The 9689-nt window shown below is 42.1% G+C and overlaps 1 long non-coding RNA gene across 1 annotated transcript; it reads left to right on the top strand.

Moving 5' to 3' along the window:
* Positions 1 to 566: 566 nt before the first annotated feature.
* LOC128573433 (uncharacterized) lies at positions 567 to 7019 on the top strand. Its single transcript, XR_008376473.1, has 3 exons — positions 567 to 611; positions 5331 to 5452; positions 6643 to 7019. It is a non-coding gene; the product is annotated as an uncharacterized LOC128573433 (long non-coding RNA).
* Positions 7020 to 9689: the final 2670 nt, after the last annotated feature.

Raw genomic sequence — 9689 nt, 5'->3', positions numbered from 1 at the left:
TATTATTTATCTCTCACTTTGTAAAGCGGTGGGTCAAACATTGAGGAAGGAGATTCAAAGCATCAGAATCAGCTTATAAAGTATCAAGGGAACGAGAAGCGGAGCTCAATACGACAGTCTTGTCCCAACATTGCCAGGTGGAGGGAACAGCTCGAACAAAGCGAATGCTGTGGAGAAATGCAAAAGAAAAGGTGTTGTAATTGCTTATTTTCAGGACATTGACGGAAACTGATTCTCCAAACATCAGAGAATTTAAACACTTACAAGAAAGATTGGGATTTCAGAAGAAGTGCTGAATTATCCCTGCCAGAGGAAGAACTCCAGGATCAGATATGCTGATGAGTTAATTTTATGGGATTTTTTTGAATTGAAAAAAAGGGACTTATAATTTAAATTTTTACTTAAGGTATGCACATGTAAAACAAACTCTTTGTATATTATAGAAAGAAAGACAAGACTCTGAGCTTTCACTTCCCACATAGGTCCTGTCTTTGTGGAGTCAGGTTTCACTGAGACTTGAGCATTGGTTAAGATAGCTCACGTGCTCCCACAGTCACAGCTCACGTCTGAAACACCCATGGCTTCTCCCCGGCTATTACTACTTAAGAAAGGTAAAATTCTTAAGGCCAATAATATGGTACTATTACAACTTTAATTTATTGCTGACACTGTTATAAGAATGTTTGAATCTCTACAGAAAGATAATGAAATGTTTATAGCTGTGGATGGAAGCAATGACAATTGCATAGGTGGTAATTTCTCGGGTTGCTTACACAATAATTTTATGAGTAAAGGTTTAATGCCTTGTTGTCAAGTGGTGTTACTTTGAATTTAACCTGTATTACCTGCTGATTTTTAGATTTTCAGTTACTAATTAAGAAAAGGCCTCTTTGGTGAAATTTAGCCATTTCTATATTCAATTCTTGTTCCTAGAGGCAAATGCGAATTACTTTAGCTATTCCAGTGATAGTAATCTCTTCCTGGATAAGATGAATAAACGTGAGTCTTTCCCTAAAACTTTGCCAACTCACATTCTGGGTTCTCCTTCCCCTTTTACCATTTCTTGGTTTCTTGTTAGGAGCTTCTTTTTCTCTGATGGATAGCTTTTTAAAGCCAATCTCTTAGTGATCTAGTACGAAGAATGTACTAGGCCAAGACATTTCCATCTCAAGAAGTGATCAGGAAAATTTTGTCCATGTGAACACTGCAATCGAAGGCTAGAATTAAGAAGGAAAGACGAACCCCGGGAGATCATGGACAACTACAGATTTACCAAAAGCAGTGGGGTTTCTAGTCTTCCTTCAGATACCCGCTAAACGCTACTGAATTGTACACTCCTAAAGAGCACGGGTTAGAATCCCCTCACCAGCCAGTGACTGCCATTTCCAACGGCCCTGTTTGCTAATGAGCCATAAAACTCCAGAGCGAGTGCTGCTAGACAATCAGGGAATAAATGATAAGAAAACACAAAAGCTCTCTTCACCTTTGCTCCAGGGGCTGTTTGGTAATCCCCACCCTGCACGCAATTCTCCATTTCTTAAAGTCCTTCTTCCCTGAAACCCAGTTTAAAGGGAGGCTCTTTTTCCCCTTTGAGGCACCCTGACCTTGGGGATCAGGGTCATAATATTTTTTTTCTTTAAATATTTCTCTCCTCTTTTTGCCTTTGAGCAAGTGAGAAAAAATTAAAATAAATAAATAAATATTTCTCTCCTCTTGGAGAAAGACAAGAGCCAGTTCTCCTCTCTGTTTCGTAAATCTCTCTTTCTAGCCGCTGATCTCTGTTCTCAAACTCAAACCTCATCTCTGCAGCAAAGTCTGAGTGTCAGAGGGTCCCAGACTCACCTACCCACCATTGCAAGAGCCACATCGCGGAGTTCACCAATTTCAAGAGAAGAGTTACTGGCTGGTCCTCGGGTTTGCCCAGCTGGCTCTTTCTGCTTCTCTTCAGGAAGCATTAACTTCCACCTCTCTCTCTGCAGGTGCCGCAGGGCCTTTTACCCCCCCCTCCCCAAATCCCCCACACTCTCTTCTACCTTCAGTCCCAAGTGCTGCCCCCTTCCAGGAAAACATGTGTCATCAACTTTAGGAGGAAAGGAGGAATCTGAGCTGCAAGGCTCTCTAGGCAGCAAGACATAAAAGCCTTAATTACAAAAACGTCTCATCAGTGCCTCAAAATGTGTGCTGGAAATAGTGGTGTGCCCCCGGGCTTTCCTCAAAGGGGTGCCCACTACCCCCTTCCTCTGACCTTCACCCTCTGCCCGCCCTTCAGTTCAAACATTATCTCCTGGAAGAGGCCTTCCCTACCTGCACCCCACACACACACCAACACATGAGGTTGCTTTAGGAAGACCTTGTGACTCTCTGAAGTGTCTTGATTATTTACTTTGTTACCATCATACTGTCTCAGTTCTCCCTCTAGCACAGGGTTTGTGGATGCCAAATAAACATTTCTTTTTTTTTTTTTTGTTGAGATGGAGTCTCACTTTACCGCCCTCGGTAGAGTGCCGTGGCGTCACACGGCTCACAGCAACCTCCAACTCCTGGGCTTATGTGATTCTTTTGCCTCAGCCTCCCGAGCAGCTGGGACTACAGGCGCCCGCCACAATGCCCGGCTATTTTTGTTGTTGTTGCAGTTTGGCCGGGGCCGGGTTTGAACCCACCACCCTCGGTATATGGGGCTGGCGCCCTACTCACTGAGCCACAGGCGCCGCCCCAAATAAACATTTCTTGCATGAATAAAATAATCTGTGCTGTGACAATAGGTAAAAACATTTGTTCTTAACATATAGAAAAATTACTCTGAACAGATGTATGTAAAGAAACTACCATAACATCACAGCAGTAAAAGACTAACTTAGAAACTTCATCCCCTTCTCCCCTGCCTCACCCAGCTCTGTATGGACAGGTGAAATCCTATTTTGGAACAGTGATTTGCTTCCCAGGACAGGAGCACTCAGTTAGGATGGAGCCACGCCTGCCCTGGACACCAGCACCTTGTTTAATACTAGCCCAGAGGAGGCACTCAACTCATTTGTAGTTGTGAAAAAAGGTCTCCTCAAGATATTATCATTCAGCAACACAACTGAGTTTCTTCCCAATCTTTCAATTTTGGCTGTTTTTTGAGTCAAGTGTCTTGGATTGGAGTTTAAAATTGCAGGCTCTGGCGGCTGCTGACCTGGGTTTGACTCCAGAGTCTGCCACTTCCTGGCTATGAGATCTTTTAACTCCTCGGTTTCCTCACCTGTAAAACAAGGATAATAATAGCACGTTGAGTTATACCTTGTGAAGTACTTTAAACCAGGGCCAGGTAGGTAGTAGGCTCTCAAAACCACAGTTCTTACTGTTCTCACCATTTTGGTTTAGTCTCTCATGGACCGTCAGTGTGATTACGCTTAATTCCTATTCATAATTATTTGCAATGACCATCACTCTTAACATTAGAAGGTTTTAAAAGGTTAATCTTGAAATTTAAGATTTTTCTCTGTTTCTTATTTTTAAATTTATTAAAATATCAAACATATACAAAGTTAGGACAGTGCAATGAACCCCCATGTACTCATCACCCTGTTTAAACTCACAGCCAATCTTATCTACATCTACCCGCAATCCGTGATGTGCCGGGGCCAACTTAAACTATCTGCCAAAGGCTGATGGTGCATGTCTCTTCCCAGCCCCATGTTTGCTGGGAGTTTGAGATCCTTCATGGTTGGAGTATTTACACCTTAGAAATTAGAAAACACTAGAAATCAAGGCTCCCACCTCTTCCTGATGGACAGCCCATTGTTAAACAATTTCCAGCACACCTTGCTTCAGCTTCTATCCCCACCCCACATCCACCTCATTGGATTATTTTGGAACATCATATTATTTTGTTTCAGTGTGTACATCTAAAAGACAATAACTCTTAAAAAATGATATTTGTATGACATTAAAAAGTTAACACTATTTTTTCTTTAGTGTTGTCAAATATCATCTAGTCATTGTTCAAATGTCCCTGAAAATGTCATTTTTTTTTTTTAAACAAGTTGGTTTGTTCAAATCAGAAGATCTATACTATGGGGACACAATCGACAAAATCTAAAGTATGAAAGACTCTATGTGACAAAAACCCAGTTTCTTCAACAACTAAATTGTAAGAGAGAGGACAAGGAGATGGGTAACCCACAGATTAAACCAGATTTAAGAGACGTGTTGACCAAATGCAACATGTGGACCCTACCCAAGCATCAGTCTTCTGTACTTTCCTCTTAATGCTTTATTGTTTTAATTTTCACATGCTATTGATTTTCTGCACGTTGATCCTATTCTTTACTAAATCCTCTTATCTTTTGGTAGTTATTTTCCTGTAAATTTTTTTTTTTGGGGGGGAGGTGGAGTTACAATATTTAATTATTCTTAGCACTCTGGGAGGCTGGAGTGGATCTCTTGAGCTTCCAAGTTTGAGACCAGCCTGAGCAAGAGTGAGACCTCATTGCTACTAAAATAGAGAGAGGGAAGGGAAGGAAAAGGAAGAGAAGGGAAGGGAAGGGAAGAGAAAGAAGAAAGAAAGAAAAGAAAGCTGAGGCAAGAGGATCACTTGAGTCCAAGAGTCTGAGGTTGCTATGAGCTATGAAACCACAGCACTCTACCAAGGGCAACAAAGCGAGACTGTCTCAAAAAGCAAACAAAAAAATATTTATTTATATCATTTGCAAATAAAGTAGTTTTATATCTTCCTTTCCAATTCTTAAGCCTCTATCCCTTTCTTTCATTTAATTGAATTTGTTTATACATCTAATACAATGACAAATATAATTATATGGTGATAGGAGGCACCCTTGTCTGTCTCGTTTCTCATTCCTGGCATTAGTGGAAAAACTTTTAGAAGTTCCTCGTTGATTAAAATCTTGACTTTGGACATTTTACATATGTAACATGTAGTATACTATGTCTATTATGTATACATATATGGCATGTATAGAAAACATTCCTTAAGTAGTATGCTATTGGATTTCCAAAATATGAATGCTTATTAAAATTTGGCAAATACTACTACATTTGTTAATATTGAACCGACCTTGAATTCATAAACTAAATCTTACTTGGGCATTATATATATATTTTTTAAATATAACATTGGATTCTATTTCCTTAAATTTTAAGATATTTACATTGATATTAATAAGTGAGACTGGTCTGTAATTTTATTTTCAGGTACAATCTTTGGCATGTTTTAGAATAAATGTTATATTTGCTTTGTAAAAATAATTTTAACAATCTTTTACTATTCTCTGGAATGATTTAAGTAGCATTAGGATTAAACAACTATTTCTTTTGTTCTGTTTTTTTAGAGATGGGGTCTCCCTTTGTTGCCCAAGCGAGAGTGCAGCATATGATCAAAGCTCACTGTAGCCTCAAACTCCTGGGCTCAAGAAATCCTCCCACCCTGGCCTCCTAAGTAACTGAGACTCAGGTGTGTGCCACCAGGCCCAGCTAATTTTCTTTATTTTTTATAGAGATGGGGGAGTGGTAGGGGGGGTGTCTCACTATCTCGCCCAGGCTGGTCTCAAACTCCTGGCCTCAAGTGATCTTCCTTCCTCGGCCTCCTGAAGTGCTGGGATTACAGGCATGAGCCACCATGCCTGGCTTAGATTATTCTACCTTTAAAGATTTAGTAGAATTCCCCTATGAAACCACCTGGGTCTGGTACCTTTTTCTTTTCCCCATTAAAACAAAAAATCGAAAATGTAAGACATATATTGAAAAGTGACATTTCCTAAGTGAATAGCTTAATGAATTTTCTTAAATGGAATATATTTGTTTAATCAGCACTTAGATCAAGAAACAGGAATTTACTAGCACCCGGACACCTCTCTTACATTTTCTTTTCATCATTAGCTTCCCGCTCTAATGAAAGTCTAGAGCAGTAATTTTCAGACAGAGTACTGTGACACATTGGTGTGCTGTGAAAATTTTTAAAGATCACTAATTAAATTATTTTTGGAAGAATTTAAAAGCACAGTAGGTATATTCTTTTCTTAACTTTTTCTTTCCATAGGCATAATTTAAGTGTGCTGTATAAGTTTAACTATAGGTTCAAGTGTGCCATGAGATTAAAAAAGGCTGAAAAACACTGACCTACAGCCTTTTGGTCATGGAGCTCTCCGGCTGTGCTCTGTATTTTTTTCCTGTGGTAACTGCTCCTCTTAGATTTTTCTCCACTGCGATCAATTCTAGTAAATAGTATTTTTCTGGAAGATTATCTATTTCATGTAGGCTTTCACATTTATTTACACAAAATTGTATAAATTAACCTATTGTGATTTGAAAAGTTTCCCCCAACGTGCATCTTCCCTAATCCTTAAAACTACAGACACTGGATATGTTTTTCCAGATGTTCCATGTAGGTGCACGTAACAGGATGTGATAATTCCCCAGACCACGCGCACCCGCGTGTGTGTGTGTGTGTGTGTGTGTGTAATAATGTTATTAAAAAGATACCTATCTCCCTGTGTATCTGCCTAGTTAGCTGTCTAGCCATTTATCTAGCTCTCTGGGTAGATATATACTTCATATGGTGAGGAGTGAATGGAAGGGCCCTGATGAAAGACTGACTAAAGAGATGTGGCTGAACTGTCTCTTTCCTCTTTCTTGTGCCTTCAGCTATTATGTGATAGCATCTTGCAAACACGAGAGTGAAGCCACGAGAATTATGAAGGCATCAGCCCTGCCACTGATGTGCTGCTAAAATAACACCAGGAACCACCTGCCTCTGGAACTCCTGTTGAGTGCCATGTCCATGTCCCTCTGGATCAAGGTTCTGTTATCTACAACTGAACAAATTCCCAACTGATACAGTAAAGAAGATAGGTAAAGTTCTGGGCATAAACATGAATGTTTAAATGCAGGAAGATTATCCTCGAGATACATAGGTCTCCAGCTTTAAAACAGGAACCTGGGTAGCAGTTACTCAAGTTAAGTCCTTACTGCAATGAACTTTTTAGTTGTGATCCTTATTAAAAGCATCATTTGCATAAGTTATTCAGAATGTTTTAGATAGAATTTTACCTTTTTCACTTTTGAAGTAACAGAACCCATTTATGGGCCACATCATAATAGTGGAACAGGACCCATTTATGGGCCACATCCTAATAGGATTTTGAAAGGATTTAATGAGATAATTCACATTAACGGTATCTGACAATACCTGGCACTTGGTAAAGTGCTGCATAAATGTTAATATTATGTTTTCATAATTAATAATAATCAAAAATAATGATGTTAGCTATTAGTATGTACATGGCTATCTTCCTCTCATCTTTCACATACTCATAAGAAAATGTACATCCTCAGAGAGGCCCTCCCTGGCTATTCTATCTGAAGTGGAGTCTGCCCCAAATATCTCCCATTCCCCACTGCCTCCATCCTGTTTATTGTCTGAGACATTCTGTTGACTTTGTATTAGGTAAGTGTGTATCTCCCCTGCTGGAACATTAACCCCATGAGAACAGAACTCCCACTGGCATTAATTCCATGCCCTTTATGCATTTATTGAATGAAATCACGACCCAAACCATTTAAGTAAGAGAAAGCTATTGATGTAGAATGGCTACGCAGATGTGGCCATTTCTTTTTGTGTAATTTTGCACACATTTAAATAAAAGTGGAGGTGGGCAAAAATTCTGCCCCATTCTAGACCCTCCTCATACTGTGAAAGGGCCTAGTGGTTTAGTATGATTTTCAATCTCTACAAGGTCAGTGAATAGCCATTTAACATTTGGCTTACACAGCCAAGTATGGAACAAATTGTTACCTTTAGAAAAATAACGTTTCTCATTTGAATAGATTTAAAATTCAGCTTAAAAATTTTTAAATAATGGCTTCTTCTTGTAATAAAAGACTTAGAATTTAAAATCGAACTTAGACTTTAAAATAGCTCCATAAAAGTTAAAAGTTTTGTCCCAGGATCAGAGGGAAAACAGAAACGTAAAATGTTTGAAGTAGACGGGTCCTAAGGCAGGGCAGCCACTGTCAGATGCAACCCGGGGCCTGATGGGGACCAGCCCTGACCCGGCTGCGGAGAGCAGGGGTCCGCCCAAGGCCCCCCCACGGAAGACTGCCCCACCTACACGCCGGATGTGGAATCCCACGGTCCCCCGCAGGATTTCCTCTCCGGGTCAGAGGTCATGGACTCCTGACAACTGGCGTCATGGAAAGAACACCGAAGGCCTTTTCCTCTTTCTTCCTGCGTTTTTGGAGACTGCAGTATCTTGTAAGGGTCAAGCCATGGGCTTTGGCTTCCTGAGTTTGCAGCCCATCTTCCCTGCCTACTCCGGAGTCTCTGGGTTCGCGCTAGGCCGGGGGTTGCTCGTTGGAAAAGTGGTGGCAGCGGCGAAGCTGTCTGGTCGGGCGGCGGCCAGCACGGCGTAGGTGCTGGCAGCTGGGCCGTCCCTGGCCCTTCTTCTAGAAGGTGCCGTCAAGTCTCTAGTCGGTTTTAACAGCAAGGCTGGGGTGGTTCTGGGGTATCGTCTCCCTTGGCATAACTCCCTTTGGCCTGGGAATTTTGCGCTTTATCTAATTTTGATGAATAGGTGAAAAGAGCTGCCATAATCCTATGTGGTTTATGCGAAGGTTTCAGAATCCTTACGGAGGAGGGGCCTGCAGGTGGCCTTGCTGGAAGAGGAGCTGGCAGTTGGGTTTCAACCACAAATTTTCAGGGGGTGTTTGGATGGTTACAATGGGGTCTTGTAGTTTGAGTTGTGTTTTTTGGGGGGTGCTTTTGGAGGATTATGGTTAATTTGGGGGCTGGACTTCTGGCTGTATTTCGTAGTAAGCCTTGATTTTTACTTGGTGGGTATGTTAACTTGGGGGGCTTTTGAGGGTTGTCTTGTACTGAAATTTGCATAGCAAACTTATGTGTACTGATTTTATGTAGGAAGTTTTGTAAAGGTTTATGGACACGGAGGTATTTGCTACTTTTTCTGCGCCCCTTGGGCTCATTGCTCACCTCTGGTAAGCAATACTAGATGACTAATTTGGCAGGGATTACCTTGACTTGGAAGGTAGGACAGGAAATGGATTTGGGGCCTGGATTTTGGAAGGATCTTGATACCCCATTTGGCTAATTTAAGGGGGCATAGTAGCTGAGGCTGAGAATAATGCTGGGGGCAATGTACAGCATTGTACATTGTACAGCTCTTTCACCCACTCTTCCAGGGAGCCAACACCAAGTGTGACCACAAGCTGGAAGGATCAACCTGGGAGTGAAAGACTGGGGAGCCCATGTGGACCTAATTCAAGCCACACTCCCAACTCTGGCCTCACTGTGTTTGGGGCAGGGCCCGTGAGGGGCATCTTTGAGTTTAGGGCAGGGCCCGTGAGGGCGCATCTTTGGGTCTGGGGCAGGGCCCGTGAGGGCGCATCTTTGAGTTTAGGGCAGGGCCCCTGAGGGTGCATCTTTGGGTCTGGGGCAGAGCCAGTGAGGGCGCATCTTTGGGTCTGGGGCAGGGCCCGTGAGGGGCATCTTTGAGTTTAGGGCAGGGCCCGTGAGGGCGCATCTTTGGGTCTGGGGCAGGGCCCGTGAGGGCGCATCTTTGAGTTTAGGGCAGGGCCCGTGAGGGTGCATCTTTGGGTCTGGGGCAGAGCCAGTGAGGGCGCATCTTTGGGTCTGGGGCAGGGCCCGTGAGGGCGCATCTTTGAGTTTAGGGCAG

The sequence above is a fragment of the Nycticebus coucang genome, chromosome 21, assembly GCF_027406575.1.
Source record: "Nycticebus coucang isolate mNycCou1 chromosome 21, mNycCou1.pri, whole genome shotgun sequence".
Taxonomy (NCBI): Eukaryota; Metazoa; Chordata; class Mammalia; order Primates; family Lorisidae; genus Nycticebus; species Nycticebus coucang.
Note: the sequence above shows the minus strand (reverse complement) of the source record. Positions and strands in the feature narration are given on the sequence as shown.